Consider the following 18,759-nt stretch of genomic DNA (forward strand, 5'->3'; position numbering starts at 1 on the left):
GAAGTTCTTTCTAGGTTTTAAAGATAGATGAAGAGTTTAGTATCATCTCTAGAAAGTGCTCTTAAAATTTAATCTAACTTTCTCCAACTTTCTTCTTAGGTAACGGATTTCCAGGGCTGTAGAAAGGCCAGCTTTGTGCACGGTGAGCACTAGAGTGGGGGATATTAGTGTTGGTAAAGCGTAGTTTTAGCAACACTCTCTTCTGTCCTTCAGCCTTCTAGCCCCTTCATAACCACCTGACACTCTTCTGCTGTGATTACAAAGAGCAATTTCTGCGGTCACCAAGATAATGGAGTGCAATTCTTTTGGCCAGCCCCATACTGTTAGCCACGTTGGAGAATGATGGAAGTGAGAGAAGAGGAGATAAGAAGAGTTGCTTCTTCAAGGCCATGCTATACAAGCTGTTATCTAAGTTACAGGCTGTATCCACCTGCTTGCTTGGGCAAATGAAATTTAATCTGCTTACATTGTGCTTAGTTCTGCAAACTTAAGAGAATGGAGACGCATCTCCCAACCAGAAAAGGATTCAGAGGAAGGATTTAGAGGAAGGCTCTTCTCCCAGACCAAGCAGGAGAGTTCCTTTTAAGCCCCAGTCCCTCCCTAGTCTCTGCTACATTCACTGTATCATGGGTGATTTGCAGCATCCTGGCTGAGGTAACACATCAGCAAAGTTCAGAGCTGGACCCGCATATGAACCTTGTTGAGGAAAAACAGGGTGAGCTGCTATTGCTATAAAAAGAAAAACATGCTTTCTTATGCACTTCAGAACTGTAGGAAAGAAAAAAAAATCACAAAGACAGCAGACTGAATACAAAAAATGCAATTATCTTTTATTCATTCATATTCCACTTGGTAAGAGAAAAATTATATGCTGTTGGGCTTGGTACCCTTTAAAACATTGAAAAATCAATCAATCAAATAAATCAGGTACTTTGGAATTTTACAGCCGATGCCAAGGACATGCCATAGGGATTGCTTATGAATTTCAGAACTATTTTTAATAAGATATATTGCATTAAAAACATTTTGAAATGATTTGAAACAATACAATGTAATAAAAATAAATGTGGAAGAAGAAATCACAACAATTGGGCAGGGCCTTCATTTGGGAAGGGAAAGCAACATCCATGCAAAGCTGGGCCCCGTTCAATTTTAAATGTGGTATCAGGCCTTTGTTTTTCAAAAGAAATTTCAAAAGACAAATCTTCCAAAGCCCATGAGTGATTGCGTTGTACAGTGTGGGGATAGTCTTTGCCACATACTTCTTGGCCTGGAGAATTCATTATGCAGAGTCAATGGCTCCTCCCTAGCCAATGCCCACATATCCTGGCAATTCGCAGGCCAGTCCCTGTACTAAAGCCTACAGGAAATGCTCCATGGACTTAGCTATGAATGTGAAGGCAATATTGTGTGGATTTTTGCTGTCTGTCCAGCTATCTAGAGCTGCAGATATTCATTTATAGGCTGATTGCCATTGGTGGACATTGGCATATCCACAAATTTATCAGTTTCTTTGTATACTTTCTGTTGCTGTTTAGTTGTTAAGTTATGTCCAACACTTTTGCGACCCCATGGACTGTAGCCCACCAAGCTCCTCTGTCCATGGGACTTCCCAGGCAAGAATACTAGAGTGGGTTGCCATTTCCTTCTCCAGGGAATCCTCCTGACTCAGGGATTGAACCCATGTCTCCTGCTTGTCAGGCTGATTCTATACCACTGAGCCACCTGGGGAGCCTGTAGTTTCTGTTATCAGAGTTTTAACATCTAAAGATAGTTATTAGTTAATACATGCTTGTACTCTTGGGTACAAAGCCCAACACATATAAAGGAAAAGTAGTACATGATGCCAAAATATTCCCTAGGTTTGCCGAGAATAAACAGATTCTATTCAGTTTAGTGGAACCTGTATTTTAGTCATACTCTAATATTTTAAAAAGAAGTCAATCCACATATATTAAATTGGGGAATTCTTTTCATCAGATATTGGTTTATTCATGATATGTAATCTCTTAACTCTTTTTGGTAACAGATTATTTTACACTAATGTCATATCTACTTATTTAAATGGTGAAGTGTTAGTTATGTCATCTGACAAACAGTATCACGATACTTGACATATATTTCTGTACTCCTTAAGGAAAGAGCACAAGGGCTCTCTATGTTAATGTAAATAGGCACATTTTGGTCATGGGAAATCACTATCATAAAAACAGAGAGGAGGAAGCAGACACTGATTGGGTGGGGGGTGGAGAAGCCAAATACCATGGTTCAGTTCAGTCACTCAGTCACGTCCGAAATTTGCGACCCCATGGCCTGCAGCATGCCGGGCCTCCCTGTCCATCACCAACTCCCAGAGCTTGCTCAAACTTATGTCCATAGAGTCGGTGATGCCATGCAACCATCTCATCTTCTGTCGTCCCCTTCTCCTCCTGCCTTCAATCTTTCCCAGCATCAGGGTCTTTTCCAATGAGTCAGTTCTTCATATCAGCTGGCCAAAGTATTGGAGTTTCAGCTTCAACATCAGTCCTTCCAGTGAATATTTAGGACTAATTTCCTTTAGGAAATTGACTGGTTGGATCTCCCTGTAGTCCAAGGGACTCTCAAGAGTCTTCTCCAACACCACAGTTCAAAAGCATCAATTCTTCAGTGCTCAGCTTTCTTTATAGTTCAACTCTCACAACCATACATGACCACTGGAAAAACCATAGCTTTGACTAGATGGACCTTTGTTGGCAAAGGAATGTCTCTGCTTTTAAATATGCTGTCTAGGTTGGTTATAGCTTTTCTTCCAAAGTGCAAGTGTCTTTCAATTTCATGGCTGTAGTCACCATCTGCAGTAATTTTGGAGCCCCCCAAAATAAAGTCTCTCACTGTTTCCATTGTTTCTCCATCTATTTGCCATGAAGTGATGGGACTGAATGCCATGATCTTAGTTTTCTGAATGTTGAGTTTTAAGCCAACATTATTACTCTTTCACTTTCATCAAGAGGCTCTTTATTTCTTCGTTTTCTGACATAAGGTTTGTGTCATTTGCATATCTGAGCTTACTGATATTTCTCCTGGCAATCTTGATTTCACCTTGTGCTTCATCCAGCATTTCACATGATGTACTCTGCATATAAGTTAAATAAGCTGGGTGATAACATACAGCCTTGACATACTCCTTTCCTGATTTGGAACCAGGCTGTTGTTCCATGTCCAGTTCTAACTATCGCTTCTTGACCTGCATACAGATTTCTCAGGAGGCAGGTAAGGTGGCCTGGTATTCCCATCTCTTAAAGAATTTTCCAGTTTGTTGTGACCCACACAGTCAAAGGCTTTGGCGTAGTCAATAAAGCAGATGTTTTTCTAGAACTCTCTTGCTTTTTGTATGATCCAACAGATGTTGGCAATTTGATCTCTGGTTCATCTGCCTTTTCTAAATCTAGCTTGAACATCTGGAAGTTCATGGTTCATGTACTGTTGAAGCCTGGCTTGGAGAATTTTGAGCATTACTTTGCTAGCGTGTGAGATGAGTGCAATTGTGCAGTAGTTTGAACATTCTTTGCAATTGGCTCTCTTTGGGATTGGAATGAAAACTGACCTTTTCCAGTCCTGTGGCCACTGCTGAGTTTTCCAAATTTGCTGGCATATTGAGTGTAGCACTTTCACAGCATCATCTTTCAGGATTTGAAATAGCTCAACTGGAATTCCACCACCTCCACTAGCTTTTTGCATAGTGATGCTTCCTAAGGCCCACTTGACTTCACATTCCAGGATGTCTGGCTCTAGTTGAGTGATCACACCATCATGGTTTTCTGTGTCATGAAGATCATTTTTGTATAGTTCTTCTTGTATTGTTGCCACCTCTTCTTCATATCTTCTGCTTTTGTTAGGTCCATACCATTTCTGTCCTTTATCAAGCCCATCTTTGCATGAAATGTTCCCTTGGTATCTCTAATTTTCTTGAACAGGTTTCTAGTCTTTCCCATTCTATTGCTTTCCTCTTTTTCTTTCCATTGATCACGGAGGAAGGCTTTCTTATATCTCCCAGCTCTTCTTTGGAACTCTGCATTCAAATGGGTATTTCTTTCCTTTGCCTTTAGCTTCTCTTCTTTTCTCAGCTATTTGTAAGGCCTCCTCACACAACCATTTTGCCTTCTTGCATTTCTTTTTCTTGGGGATGGTCTTGATCACTACCTCCTGTACAATGTCATGAACCTCCATCCATAGTTCTTCAGGCACTCTATCAGAACTAGTCCCTTGAATCTATTTGTCACTTCCACTGTATAATCGTAAGTGTTTTGATTTAGGTCATACTTGAATGGTCTAGTGGTTTTCCCTACTTTCTTCAATTTAAGTCTGAATTTGGCAATAAGGAGTTCATGATCTGAGTTACAGCCTGCTCCTGGTCTTGTTTTTGCTGACTGTATAGAGTTTCTCCATCTTTGGCTGCAAAGAATATAATCAGTCTGTTTGGTATTGACCATCTGGTGATGTCCATCTGTAGAGTTTTCTCTTGTGTTGTTGGAAGAGGGTGTTTGCTGTGACCAGTGAATTCTCTTGGCAAAACTATTAGCTTTTTCCTTGCTTCATTCTTTACTCCAAGGCCAAATTTTCTTGTTACTCCAGGTATCTCTTGACTTCCTACTTTTGTATTCCAGTCCCCTGTGATGAAAAAGACTTCTTTTCTGGGTGTTCGTTCTAGAAGGTCGTGTTGGTCTTCATAGAACCATTCAGCATCAGTTTCTTCAGCATTACTGGTTGGGACATAAACTTAGATTACTGTGATATTGAATGGTTTGCCTTGGAAAGGAACAGAGATCATTCTATAGTTTTTGAGATTGCATCCAAGTACTGCATTTCAGACTCTTTTTGTTGACTATGATGGCTACTCCATTTCTTCTAAGGGATTCTTGCCCATAGTAGTAGATATAATGGTCATCTGAGTTAAATTCGCCCATTCCAGTCCATTTTAGCTCACTGATTCCTAAAATGTCGATGTTCACTCTTGCCATCTCCTGTTAACCACTTCCAATTTACCTTGATTCATGCACCTAACATTCTAGGTGCCTATGCAATATTGCTCTTTACAGCATCGGACTTTACTTCCATCACCAGTCACATCCACAACTATGTTTTGTTTTTGCTTTTGCTCCATCTCAGTAGAGACTGAGAACAGAAGAGGATATAAAGCTAGTTAATTAGGAGAAATATTGTTCCCTAAAGAAACCTTAGTAATAGTGGATGAGATTTCATTTTATATGGGATAAGGTGTAAGTCAATATTCATTACATTTTAAAAAATTTGAAAGCCTTGAGAAGATCAGAAAATGTGCAAGTTACATTGTTATCTCAAAATCCTTAGTGAAATTTTATTTAGGGGAAATATAAAAATGTATCAAGGCAGGGAGAAATTTGTTGTAACAGAAGTAAAACCTCAGTGTCCTGATCAGATTATCTAAGGCCATCGCCTGGACAAAAACTGAAATATCATGGCTCTGTACAAAGAGCACTTTCCTTCTAAACTTTCTCATCTTCTGCCTGCCTTGTTCTAAAAGCTTCCGGGCTTTATCACTGAGACTTACATGTCTTTGGCAAGTCTCAATTTCTTGGCCAACGCTATGTGATTTCTAGAGGACCAGATGACAACAAGATGCTGGCAAGTGCCTTGAAAAGTAAAAGTGTACAAATAGAAGCCACTTGATATGGGAGCGCTTTGAGGGCAAGTTGTAAATGAGTGTTTCTCCCAGAGGTAAAAGAAAGGCTTGTGTTCTTTATTCAGTGTCTTCCTCCTGTAGTTACTGATTCTCTTTTCTGCTCTCATTTTCACACAGAAATTTGTCCATGATTCACCTCAGATTTGTCCAGGAGCCTCTGCTAGGGAAATACAGTAGGTTTCTTGTTTGTTTCTTCATCCCTGTTTCAGTACATCAGTAGGAAGGAATGGTGACCGACTGAAAACATCAGGCATCATCTTGATTTTGATGGTCTTGGTAACTAAGGGGTGACTAGAAAGGGTGACATACAGAGCTTATTTTCAAAGAATGCCAAAGTATTTGATAACTTTAGCAGCAGGACTTCAGACTCCATGGCCAACTCTTCAAAATCTTCTATGAGAATATCAAAAGAAATGTGTCCTGGATAGCATCAAAGTACCGAGATGTTCAACCAACATTGCCCTCAAAGAGGATAGGAGGACATTATGATGTGCTCACAAAAAGTAAACGTGTTAAACTAAATTTATAGGCAGTACCTAAAATAAACACTTCTGGTATTTAACCTCATGTATCTTGGACAAATGTACCATGGCTCCTTTAAAGAGCTGTATAACACATATAGACACCAGTATATTGTGTACAATAGGTTCTCAACAATTTTTGATAACAATAAACCAATAAATCAAAATATTTGTATAGCTTGGGACAGTAGTTTCTCATTTCCCAGACTTAATTTAAAGGGGTATTATACTTATGAATTAATAAAATTCTTATGTGCTTTTACATTTATCCACTGATCCAACTACTACACCTGTAGTCAGAGAGGAATCTGTTTCTGGTCTGCCAACTAACAAATGGTGAGACTTCAATTTCTTTATCTCTAAATTAAAAGACTTAGCTAGAACATTCTGTTATTCTATATACCACACAACTGTATATAAATACACGCAACCAAACAGATCCTGGTTGAGAGTAAAGGGAAAATCGTGGAGTCTGCCGACGGCATAGGCTAGGCATGGGTACCATGTTTAAAGTTGTGATTCAAGTTCATGACCATCTCTAGTGCAGAAGAAATTTGGAGCTAATTATATTTTTTAAAGGTTACCAGGTTTTCTTGTTTAAATACTGATAGGGACCTTGTATTCAGCCTTCAAAGGTCCCCAGTAAACCTTCTATGTTTTGCTGTTGGGTCCTCAAGGCAACCCTTTTACCTCCCACTGCTCCTAGATCTCCTAAATTACAGAGAAGTGGGGTGTGGTTTTGTAGAGACAAACAAATAAAGAGGAGCTGAGCTCCCCCGGGAGAAGCGATGGCTGCTCTGCTGAAGATGGTCTGATTAAGGAAAAAGAAATCAGAGGAAAGAAGGAGCCATGTGCAAGCCTGCTTATGGTATTGAGAGTATTTAAATCTATGATTCAAACTCTAAGAAATTCTATAACCCTTTCTCACCTTCTGCTCCTTCCTCCTAACCTGATCCTATCTCAAAATACTTGAAAAGATCTCATTTGGCAAATTGGCCTGAGACTTTAGGGATGCAGTGAGCAGAATGTACTGTGGTCTGAAATCAGCATGGCCATAGCAATGGAGCTGTGGGCTGGGCTGGGAATACTATGTCACAGAAATGTGCTAAATGCCTGTGTGTCAGACCCTGTGTGAGAGATTCTTATATACCTTACCACTTTACTCCTTAAAAATCAGTTTCCTAAGTATTAAATATTTTCAAACATACAGATAATCATATTACATCACTATTATTAACACTATTATCATTCAATTATTATTGAAATTAAAAGATGCTTGCTCCTTGGAAGAAAAGCTATAACCAACCTAGACAGCATATTTAAAAGCAGAGACATTCCTTTGCTAACTCAGGTCTATCTAGTCAAAGCTATGGTTTTTCCAGAAGTCATGTATGGATGTGAGAGTTGGACTACAAAGAAAGTTGAGCACTGAAGAATTGATCTTTCTGAACTGTGGTGTTGCAGAAGACTTTTGAGAGTCCCTTGGACTGCAAGAAGATCCAACCAGTCCATCCTAAAGGAAATCAGTCCTGAATATTCATTGGAAGGACTGATGCTGAAGCTGAAGCTCCAATACTTTGGCCACCTGATGTGAAAAGACCTTGATGCTGGGCAAGATTGAAGGTAACAGAAGAAGGGGATGACAGAGGATGAGATGGTTGGATGGCATCACTGACTCAATGGACATGAGTTTGAGCAAGCTCTAGGAGTTGGTGATGGACAGGGAGGCCTGGTGTGCTGCCGTCCATGGGGTCGCAAAGAGTCGGACTCAACAGAGCGACCGAGCTGAACTGATTATTAACACAGGTAAGTATTAATGATAAATTTCGTTAACAAAGACTTTTAAAATGATGGAAATAAAACCTTACCCACTCAGTTGAAATACAACAGCTTCACCCATCCAACTACGCTTTCTCCCGTTTCTCACTATTCACCTGAAGAACATAGGTGCTGTCCACCTGTCAGAAGCACACCATTGAATGGGGGAGTCAGAGCTGACCAAATGGTGGCCAGCAGAAGAGATGCCATGGTCATGCCAAGGTAACTATAAGTGAGAGATACCTGGGGTAGAGGAGTTTTTGAAGAATCCATAAATGTGCCCTGGGAAAGAAAGGACAGTCATGGTGTATCTGCCAGGTTCGTTGGTACCAATGTCCAGATTATAGTTACATCCAAAGAGCAGCACCATTTCTGTCCTTCCTCTTCTTTCTCTCTGTCTCCAAGAGTACAACGGGCCTTCTAGATTAAATCTATAACATTGATTCAGTCATGGTCCCAACAGGAAGCAGATGGCACTCTCCAAACAGTATAATTTGAGGAGGGTTTATTTACAACAGGACTGTTGACAAGGATTTGGGTAGAGGGGAAACCACAAGTGATAGCAGAGTAACCCAGGACTAATAGCAGCTGCGTATTTAACCTCCATCCCATAGAGATGAGGGGAGTGAGCACTTCCTCGGACCCAGAAAGAGAGTCAAGCAGAGTCTCCCCCTTTGAGAGGAGCAGTAAACTGCTGTGGGACAGAGCCAGCCTACCTCTCCAGTGGAATGTCAGGAGGATAATCTCCTAACATCAATTTCCTAACTCAGTCTGGCGCCCTGCTGTGGCTCCATCATGAAGTCAGAGGGCATTGGAACCCATTTACATAAATCTATATGGTCAGCCATAAATTTACATGCCAATAGTATTTTAGTAGCATTACAAAGTGTGTGTGTGTGTGTGTTCAGTCCGTGGGTTGCCATTGCTTACTCCAGAGGATCTTCCCGACCTAGGGCTCAAATCTCCCGCATTGGCACATGGATTCTTTACCACTGCACCATCTGAGAAGCCCTATTCCAAATTTTGGCTATGTGATATTTCCTTGTTTAGTTCTAAATACTTTATATGTTCAATTACCACTTGTTTGACCCAAGGATCATTTTTAAATGAATTTACATATTTTCAAATTTGTAACTTTATGACTATCTTTCCTAATTGAATACTAGTTTTCTTGCTTTAAAATTGGAAAACACTGTCTTTCATGTATAATTTTTCATTGCTATTTCTTGAGTCTTTTGTGACTCAATAGATGATCAATTTAAAAATGTTCCATGTGTGGTGGGTAAGATCATATAGTCCCTAACTTTTGATTGCAGAGTTCAATATAAGTCTATTAGATATAGTTTGTTAATTTTGTTCTTGAAATTTTATATATTCTGACTTTTTTCTTTCATATGTTTTTTCTAAGACTTTAGAAGTTTCATTTGCTTGGTGATTTGGTTTCTGTGAGTTTGGTCAACATTTTTAACTTTGTTTTTTCGGTTTCTTATTGCAATTTTGTCAATCTACATGTTTATATAATATTCAATTATGTAATGAAAATTAAGTGCCAAAATAATTTAGTGTGGCTGTGTAAATCTTACAATTTCCTTCTATTATTATAATAATCCTCTTTGTCCTTAGTGAGTCTTTTTGTCTTTAATAACTTTTTCCTGTAATTCTATTTTATCTGCTATTACCATAGCTAAACAAGCTTTATTTTTTAACAATATTTTCTCAGATATATTTTTCCTCCTTTAATTTTCCAGCCTTTTGTGTACTTATATTTTAGGTGTCTCATAAATAACATATAGCTAAATTTTATTCTATAGTTTGAGCACTGAGAAAAAAATAAGAAGAAATTTAAATCTCTTTACTTTTATTGAGATTACGTATATATTTGGATCTTTTTTCCTGCTACTGTGTTTTTCTTCTCTTTACTTGTCTCCTTTCTTGCCTTAAGTTGATTGACCAAACTTAATTCTTTACTCTTTCTTCCTCTCCACCCTCTTCCTTTTTTCTCTTTTTTCTTACTTCTTTACTTTAAAAAATTAATTTCTTTATTCTTTATTTTCTCTTCTTTATTTCAGTGACTAATATTTCTACTTGGATATTTTATAAATCTGCTTTCCCCATTGAATCATATTTTTATTATGGTTTTTATGTTCTCTCTGATCTTTTTATCATCTTCAGTGTACTTATTGTGTTATCTATTTTAGATATTCCGTTATAAGAAGTTCTAATTTTCCTTTTTGTTTTTGCTGACTCTTTTTCATAGCTGACTATTTTGTTGAGTGACTGATTTTTTTTTTAATACTTACCTTCCATTGAGCTTGTTTTTCTGCAGTAGCCTCATTCACCCTGGGTTGTGTCCTCATAGAAGAGTTTTTTTTCTCTTACAGTGTCTGGGATATCTTCAATTTAAGACCAGTTTTTATGCATTAATTTATCATTTGTGACTCTTGAATTTGTAGTAGAAATTCAAACCCCCTTTTTCACTACAATCTCAAAGTAGATTTTTTCTAGTCTAGTTTCCATATACAGGGAGCAACGCTTCAAGAAGCCCATCTTTATGTAGAGATTTCAATCATAAGTCTTCACCTTTCATGAGTTCAAGGCTGCCATTTACTTTCTCCAGCCTGGGCATTATAATGCTTTTTAGTTAGCTCTTTGGTGTATTTATTTTCATCTAATGTCATTTAGGTGTCCTTGAGTGAGTGAGTGAAAGCCCGTGTGCTGTGGTTAGTCCCTCAGTTGTGTCCGACTCTTTGCGACCCCATGGACTGTATAGTCCATAGAATTCTCCAGGCCAGAATAATGGAGTGGGTAGCCTATCCCTTCTCCAGAGGATCTTCCCTACCCAGGAATCGAACCAGGGTCTCCTGCATTGCAGACGGCTTCTTTACCAAACTGAGCTATCAGAGAAGCCCCTAGGTGTCCTTAGCATTAGCCAAGTTTGAAACTCTGGCTTTGACTTCCTTATTTAACAGCTTAAGACTTTTCCTTTCCTCTATTTTGAGCTTTGTTATACTAAAAGCATCATTGTGTTATAGCCTATATTTCTAAGTGTTTGAAGGAGAAAGCAGGAGCACATTCCAGCAACTGAGCTTCCTTTCAATGTATTTGACAACTTTGTGAGGCAGGGATATTTTTAATTCCTTTTAGAAAATCTCACAAAAGATCTACAACGTACAGTATTCTAAATCCTGGGAATACAGAAGTGACTAAGATGCAGTCCATGATCTAAGTTCTATGCAAATAATGATGACCGTTAAAGGTGAGAATTTCTGAAATAAAGGCATGAATAAAATGATACAGAAAGAAAATATGGCTCTTCATTCTTTTAGAGAGGAGAACTGAATTTCAGAGTGTTGATAAAGACTTGCCCAATTTCAAGCAGGTATTAAATATAGAACCAGGATATATGTTTCACTTTTCTGACACAAAATTGCATGCTTTTTAAAGCAGAAATAGCAGCTGTAGCTTCAATATAAGTGTTACTTTGTGAGCAGTGGAGAAGTTCACTTAGAGTGTTGGCTACATATCAGATTTATGATGAAAAGACATTTATTAATTAAATAGTCTTCAAGGGCCTTGTATCTCTCACTTCTGCTCTATTTGAGGGAAAAAAAAAAATTTTTTTTTTTCCTCTAAGCCTGAGCTTTTACTTGCCACTGCTGACCCAGTGTCAAGGACAGAGAATTCAGGAGCTAGAGGAAGGTGGATTGCAGACCAGACATTGGTGCTCTGAAAGTTCAGATGTCATAGAAAACAACAGAAAAGAAGCTATACTAGGATGAGAATTTAATCCTAGAGTAGAGGCTTGATAGAGTTTTATATTCAGTGGGAAGGAAGGAGATAATAACTGGGACAGTTCATATCCTCACTAAACAAGGATTTCACATTGACAACAGCTAGAGAACCACAGCCAAGCCCCCTGCTATTCCCTCCTATTGATGATTAGAGAGATTTCTCAGAAACCTAACCTTAATTTCTTTCCCAGTTGGCAGGCTTTGAATTTTTCAATAAGTTTTATGTTAAATACAGTTGTTTTTTTCCTCTTAAATGCCAAATTTTTCATGTGATTGTGTGTCTGTTTTTTATCTGAAAAATGCTCTGAAAGGCATTAATTGTTTCATCTGATATTAATTTGAAATGAAAAACAGAAAGAAGGGGGCAGGCAGATTTGCTACATTGATGATGATTTATAGCTAATTTGATTTACGGGGTAGAAGGGAATGTCAAGAAAATCTCAAGTATTCACTTCAGCAAATATGTCTGCTGCCTCGTATTACCCCACCAACATTTTCTTTTCACATGGAATAGAAAGACGTGCTGTCATCTTCTGTGAGAACTCCAAAATTACAACCTGCTGCTGAACAACCATCGACAGGATAATGTTGAATTCCACCAAAAAAGATACTGCACGTCCAAGGGCAAAGGCCCCAGCAAGATGGTAGGAGGGGCGAAATCATGTTTATAATCAAACCCCATACTCACCAGATATAACCCCATGCCTGCCAGATGTAATCAAGATGGCAGAGTAGAAGGAGGTGCACTCATCTTCTCCTGTGAGAACTCCAAAATTAGAACTTGTTGCCGAGCAACCATAGACCGGAGAATGTTGGATCCCACCAAAAAGAGATACCCCATGTCCAAGGGCAAAGGAGATGCCCCAGTAAGATGGTATGAGGGGCGAAATCATATAATCAAACCCCATACCCGCCAAAGATGGTCGGAGGGCTCAAACAAAACCTTGTGCACACCAGGATGCAGAGACCCCACAGAGACTGAGCCAGACCTGCCTTTGAGTGTTTGAGTGTTTCCTGTGGAGGTACGGGTCAGCAGTGGCCTGCCGCAGGGGCAGGGGCTCTTGGTGCAGCAGACCTGGCTGTGGCATAAGCCCTCTTGGAGGAGGTCGCCATTAACCCCACCATAGAGCCACCAGAACTTACACAGGATTGGGGAAACAGACTCTTAGAGGGTACAAACAGAACCTTGTGTGCACCAGGACCCAGGATAAAGGAGCAGTGACCCCACAAGAGACTGACCCAGATTGCCTGTGAATGTCCAGGAGTCACCAGCAAAGACATGGTTCGGCAGTGGCCTGCTGCAGGGTTGAGGGCACTGAGTGCGGCAGTGCATGGAGGGGACCTTTTAAAGGAGGTCGCCATTATCTTCATTACCTTCTCCATAGTTGGGTCGCAGGTCAAACAACAGGAAGGGAACACAGCCCCGCCCATCAACAGAAAACTAGATTAAAGATTTACTGAGCACGGCCCCGCCCATCAGAACAAGACCCAGTGTCCCTCACAGTCAGTCTTTCACATCAGGAAGCTTCCACAGGCCTCTTATCCTTATCCATCAGAGGGCAGACAGAATGAAAACCACAATCACAGAAAACTAATCAAACTGATCACAGGGACCAAGGCCTTGTCTAACTCAACAAAACTATGAGCCATGCCGTATAGGGCCACCCAAGATGGATGGGTCATGGTGGAGAGTTCTGACAAAACGTGGTCCACTGGAGAAGGGCATGGCAAACCACTTCAGTATTCTTGCCTTGGGAACCCCGTGAACAGTACGAAAAGGCAAAAAGATAGGACACTGAAAGATGAACTCCCCAGGTCATACGCGCCCAATAGCCTACTGGAAACGAGTGGAGAAATAACTCCAGAAAGAATGAAGACATGGAGCCAAAGCAAAAATAACACCCAGTTGTGGATGTGACTGGTGATGGAAGTAAAGTCCGATGCTGTAAAGAACAATATTCATAGGAACCTGGAATGTTAGGTGCATGAATCAAGGTAAATTGGAAGTTATCAAACAGCAGATGGCAAGAGTGAACATTGACATTTTAGGAATCAGTGAACTCAAATGGACTGGAATGGGTGAATTTAACTCAGATGACCATTATATCTACTACAGTGGGCAGGAATCCCTTAGAAGAAATGGAGTAGCACTCATAGTCAACAAAGAGTCTGAAATGCAGTACTTGGATGCAATCTCAAAAACGACAGAATGATCTCTGTTTGTTTCCAAGGCAAACCATTCAATATCACGGTAATCCAAGTCTATGCCCTGACCAGTAATGCTGAAGAAGCTGAATGGTTCTGTGAAGACCTACAAGACCTTCTAGAACTAATACCCAAAAAAGATGTCCTTTTCATTATAGGGGACTGGAATGCAAAAGTAAGAAGTCAAGAAATACCTGGAGTAACAGGAAAATTTGGCCTTGGAATACAGAATGAAGCAGGGCAAAGGCTAACAGAAGTTTGCCAAGAGAACACACTGGTAATAGCAAACATCCTCTTCCAACAACACAAGAGAAGACTCTACACTTGGACATCACCAGATGGTCAATACCAAAATCAGATTGATTATATTCTTTGCAGCCAAAGATGGAGAAGCTCTACACAGTCAGCAAAAACAAGACCAGGAGCTGACTGTGGCCCAGATCATGAACTCTTTATTGCCAAATTCAGACTTAAATTGAAGAAAGTAGAGAAAACCACTAGACCATTCAGGTATGACCTAAGTCAAATCCCTTACAATTATACAGTGTAAGTGAGAAATAGATTCAAGGGATTCAATCTGATAGACAGAGTGCTTGAATAACTATGGATGGAGGTTCATGACATTGTGTAGGAGGCAGTGATCAAGACCATCTCCAAGAAAAAGAAATGCAAAAAAGGCAAAACGGTTGTCTGAGGAGGCCTTACAAATAGCTGAGAAAAGAAGAGAAGCTAAAGACAAAGGAGAAAAGAAAAGATATACCCATTTGAATGCAGAGTTCCAAAGAAGAGCTAGGAGAGATAGAAAGCCTTCCTCAGTGATCAATGCAAAGAAATAGAGGAAAACAGTAGAATGGGAAAGACTAGAAACCTCTTCAAGAAAATTAGAGATACCAAGGGAACATTTCATGCAAAGATGGGCTCAATAAAGGACAGAAATGGTATGGACCTGACAGAAGCAGAAGATATTAAGAAGAGGTGGGAGAATGCAGAAGAACTATACAAAAAAGATCTTCATGACCCAGATGAGCTTGATGGTGTAATCACTCAGCTACAGCCAGACACCCTGGAATGAAAAGTCAAGTGGGACTTAGGAAGCGTCACTTTGAACAAAGCTAGTGGAGGTGATGGAATTCCAGTTGAGCTATTTCAAATCCTAAAAGATGCTGCTGTGAAAGTGCTGCACTCAGTATGCCAGCAAATTTGGAAAACCCAGCAGTGGCCACAGGACTGGAAAAGGTCAGTTTTCATTCTAATCCTAAAGAAGGGCAATGCCAAAGAATGTTCAAACTACTGCACAATTGCACTCATCTCACATGCTAGCAAAGTAATGCTCCAAATTCTCCAAGTCAGGCTTCAACTGTATGTGAACCATGAACTTCCAGATGTTCAAGATGGATTTAGAAAAGGCAGAGGAACCAGAGATCAAATTGCCAGTGTAGATTGGATCATACAAAAAGCTAGAGAGTTCCAGAAAAACATCTAATTCTGCTTTATTGACTACACCAAATCCTTTGATTGTGTGGATCACAATAAACTGTGGAAAATTCTTCAAGAGATGGAAATACCAGGCCACGTTACCTGCCTCCTGAGAAATCTGTATGCGGGTCAAGAAGCAACAGTTAGAATTGGACACAGAACAACAGAGTGGTTCTAAATTGGGAAAGGAGTACATCAAGGCTGTATACTGTCACCCTGCTTATTTAACTTATGTGCAGAGTACGTCATGTAAAATGCCGGGCTCGGTGAAACACAAGCTGGAATCAAGATTGCCAGGAGAAACATCAATAACCTCAGATATGCAAATGACACAACCCTTATGGCAGAAAGCAAAGAAGAGCTAAAGAGCCTCTTGATGAAAGTGAAAGAGGAGAGTGGAAAAGCTGGCTAAAAAAGCTGGCTCAAAAAGCTGGCTCAACATTCAGAAAATGAAGACCATGGCATCTGGTCCCACCACTTCATGGGAAATAGATGGGGAAACGATGGAAACAGTAAGAGACTTTATTTTTTGGGGTTCCAAAATCACTGTAGATTGTGACTGCAACAATGAAATTAAAAGATGCTTGTTCCTTGGAAGAAAAGCTATGACCATCCTAGACAGCATATTATAAAGCAAAGACATTACTCTTCCAATAAAGGTCCATCTAGTCAAAGCTATAGTTTTTCCAGTAGTCATGTATGGATGTGAGAGTCAGAGTATAAAGAAAGCTGAGCACTGCAGAACTGAGGCTTTTGGACTATGGTGTTAGAGAAGACTCTTGAGAGTCCCTTAGACTGCAAGGAGATCAAACCAGTCCATCCTAAAGGAAATCGGTCCTGAATATTGATTGGAAAGACTGATGCTGAAGCTGAAACTCCAAGACTTTGGCCACCTGATGCAAAGAACTGACTCATTTGAAAAGACCCTGATGCTGGAAAAGATTGAAGGCAGGAGGATAAAGAGATGACAGAGGATGAGATGGCTGGATGGCATCACCGACTCGATGGACATGAGTTTGAGCAAGCCCCAGGAGTTGGTGTTGGACAGGGAAGCCTGGCATTCTGTAGTCCATGGAGTCACAGAGAGTCAAACATGACTGAGCAACTGAACTGAACTGATATGTTTTCGGAAAATACTATATGATGAGAGAAAAGTAACGTATGGCTAATAATAGCCTGTTCAACCTGGCCCAATAGTTCAAACTTAGTTGACTGTCGGATTTCACAAACTTGTCCACCTGTGGTTTGTTTCTTATAGAGTCTCAAAAAAATTTCAGTTTTCTTAACATTTCCAATCCTTTTCTATTAAAATAGAATAATTAGCTAATAATTTAGGAATTGACAGCTATGAGTGATAGAAATATGGACTGAAGAAAAGGAATTTTTCAGAAGAACAACATGGAACAATAAAAGGAGAAGAAGTGGGCATTATTTTTTGCATCATATTTGTGTTCATTTGATAATACATCTTCAGCCCAGATCTCCTTTACTCCAGATATATGTATATTAAACCACCAACTGGACACTACATCTGTTGATTGTACACATGCCTCCAACAATATGTCCAGAATTGAATTTCCAAAGCCAGAAACTTGGGCAACAATATGACTCCTGTGTTGTCTTTCCCAGTGCTGCACTATAATATTATAACTTGCTATCATTTTTCAAGTACCTCCTTATTACCTCCTATATGGTAAGCCCTGTAGTATGTGTCACACACACACACACACACACACACACACACAATTGTTCTTAACATTGACTGTGATAGTTAAACGTGTGATAGTGTACATGTGATAGTGTACAATGTTAAGAGCAATTGTCTTTGCAACCTGTCACTGTTCCTTTTTTCAGTTGAGGACACTGAAGCTCAGAGAGGTTATGTAACATACTCATGCTCACATAGGCAATAAGTGACAGAGTCATAATGCATTACTTGCAGTTTCATAAACACTTCTCAGGTGGTTCCTAGAACTTTACTTCTCCACCTCTTTGTCTGACTATCCATTTCTTACATTTCTGTCAGGACATAACTTAAAATGTACTTCCTCCCTGATCTCTGGTCTTTCAAGCTTGGTCTGAATGTCTGTCCCATCTCCATCACCTATATCTCTTCCCCTATGTTTATCTTCATTGTATCAAACTTTGTCTAATTGCCTGCATCCACCATTATATATGAAGATGAAGACTATTTTCCTTGCCATAAATCCCTAGCCATACCATGCAGCAGATATTAAGTATTGATTTAAAGAATGTAAGAGTGTTGGGAGAACAAGAAACACAAATTCTGTTCACTTCTTTATATATATAAATTTATTTATTTTGATTGGATGCTAATTACTTTACAATATTGTATTGGTTTTGCCATACATTGACATGAATCTGCCATGGGTGTACATATGTTCCCCATCCTGAACCCCCTTCCCACCTCCCTCCCCATCCCATCCCTCTGGGTCATCCCAGTGTACCAGCCCCAAGCACCCAGTCTCATGCATAGAACTTGGACAGGCAATTAGTTTCTTATATGATAATATACATGTTTCAATGCCATTCTCCCAAATCACCCCACCCTCGCCCTCTCCCACAGAGTCTAAAAGACTGTTCTATGCATCTGTGTCTCTTTTGCTGTCTCACATACAGGGTTATCGTTATCATCTTTCTAAATTCCATATATATGCGTTAGTATACTGTATTGGTGTTTTTCTTTCTGGCTTACTTCACTCTGTATAATAGGCTCCAGTTTCATCCACCTCATTAGAATTGATTCAAATGTATTCTTTTTAATGGCTGAGTAATATTCCATTGTGTATATGTACCACAGCTTTCTTATCTATTCGTCTGCTGATGGACATCTAGGTTGCTTCCATGTCCTGGCTATTGTAAACAGTGCTGGGATGAACATTGGGGTACATGTGTCTCTTTCAATTCTGGTTTCCTCGGTGTGTATGCCCAGCAGTGGGATTGCTGGGTCATATGGCAGTTCTATTTCCAGCTGTTCACTTCTGAATTATGGTCTTGGACTGGCCCTTTCAAATTTTCCTTTCTCTAGAATGATTCCTTGTCTTCAGAGCTCTTCCATCTTAGTTTTCATGTGTTAAACTCATTGCCAGATTTCTGAAGTTTGCTTGATCACAGGGAGCAAATACAAATATTTACCTTGTTTATTTAACAAACGAACACTTACATTTTGCTATTTTATCATATAAGCTTGCAGGGGACATGGTTTTCTTGTTTATCCTTCCTTTGTGGC

At 39.6% G+C, this 18,759-nt stretch overlaps 1 protein-coding gene across 8 annotated transcripts in view; it reads right to left on the reverse strand.

The window, feature by feature from the left end:
* LOC145516678 (uncharacterized) overlaps positions 1-18,759 on the reverse strand; it is a 744,489-nt gene that overhangs the window by 201,159 nt on the left and 524,571 nt on the right. For 5 of the 8 annotated variants that reach the window (XR_014061659.1, XR_014061652.1, XR_014061657.1 and 2 more), the window contains exon 1: positions 12,517-12,598. The exons of the other annotated variants lie outside the window; for them this stretch is intronic. The gene's annotated coding sequence lies outside the window, so the exon portion shown is untranslated. Of the gene's footprint in view, positions 1-12,516; positions 12,599-18,759 lie in introns of those variants that run through there. 8 annotated transcript variants of the gene reach the window in all.

Source organism: Giraffa tippelskirchi, chromosome 8, assembly GCF_054371585.1.
Source record: "Giraffa tippelskirchi isolate mGirTip1 chromosome 8, T2T-mGirTip1v1.2.pri, whole genome shotgun sequence".
Taxonomy (NCBI): Eukaryota; Metazoa; Chordata; class Mammalia; order Artiodactyla; family Giraffidae; genus Giraffa; species Giraffa tippelskirchi.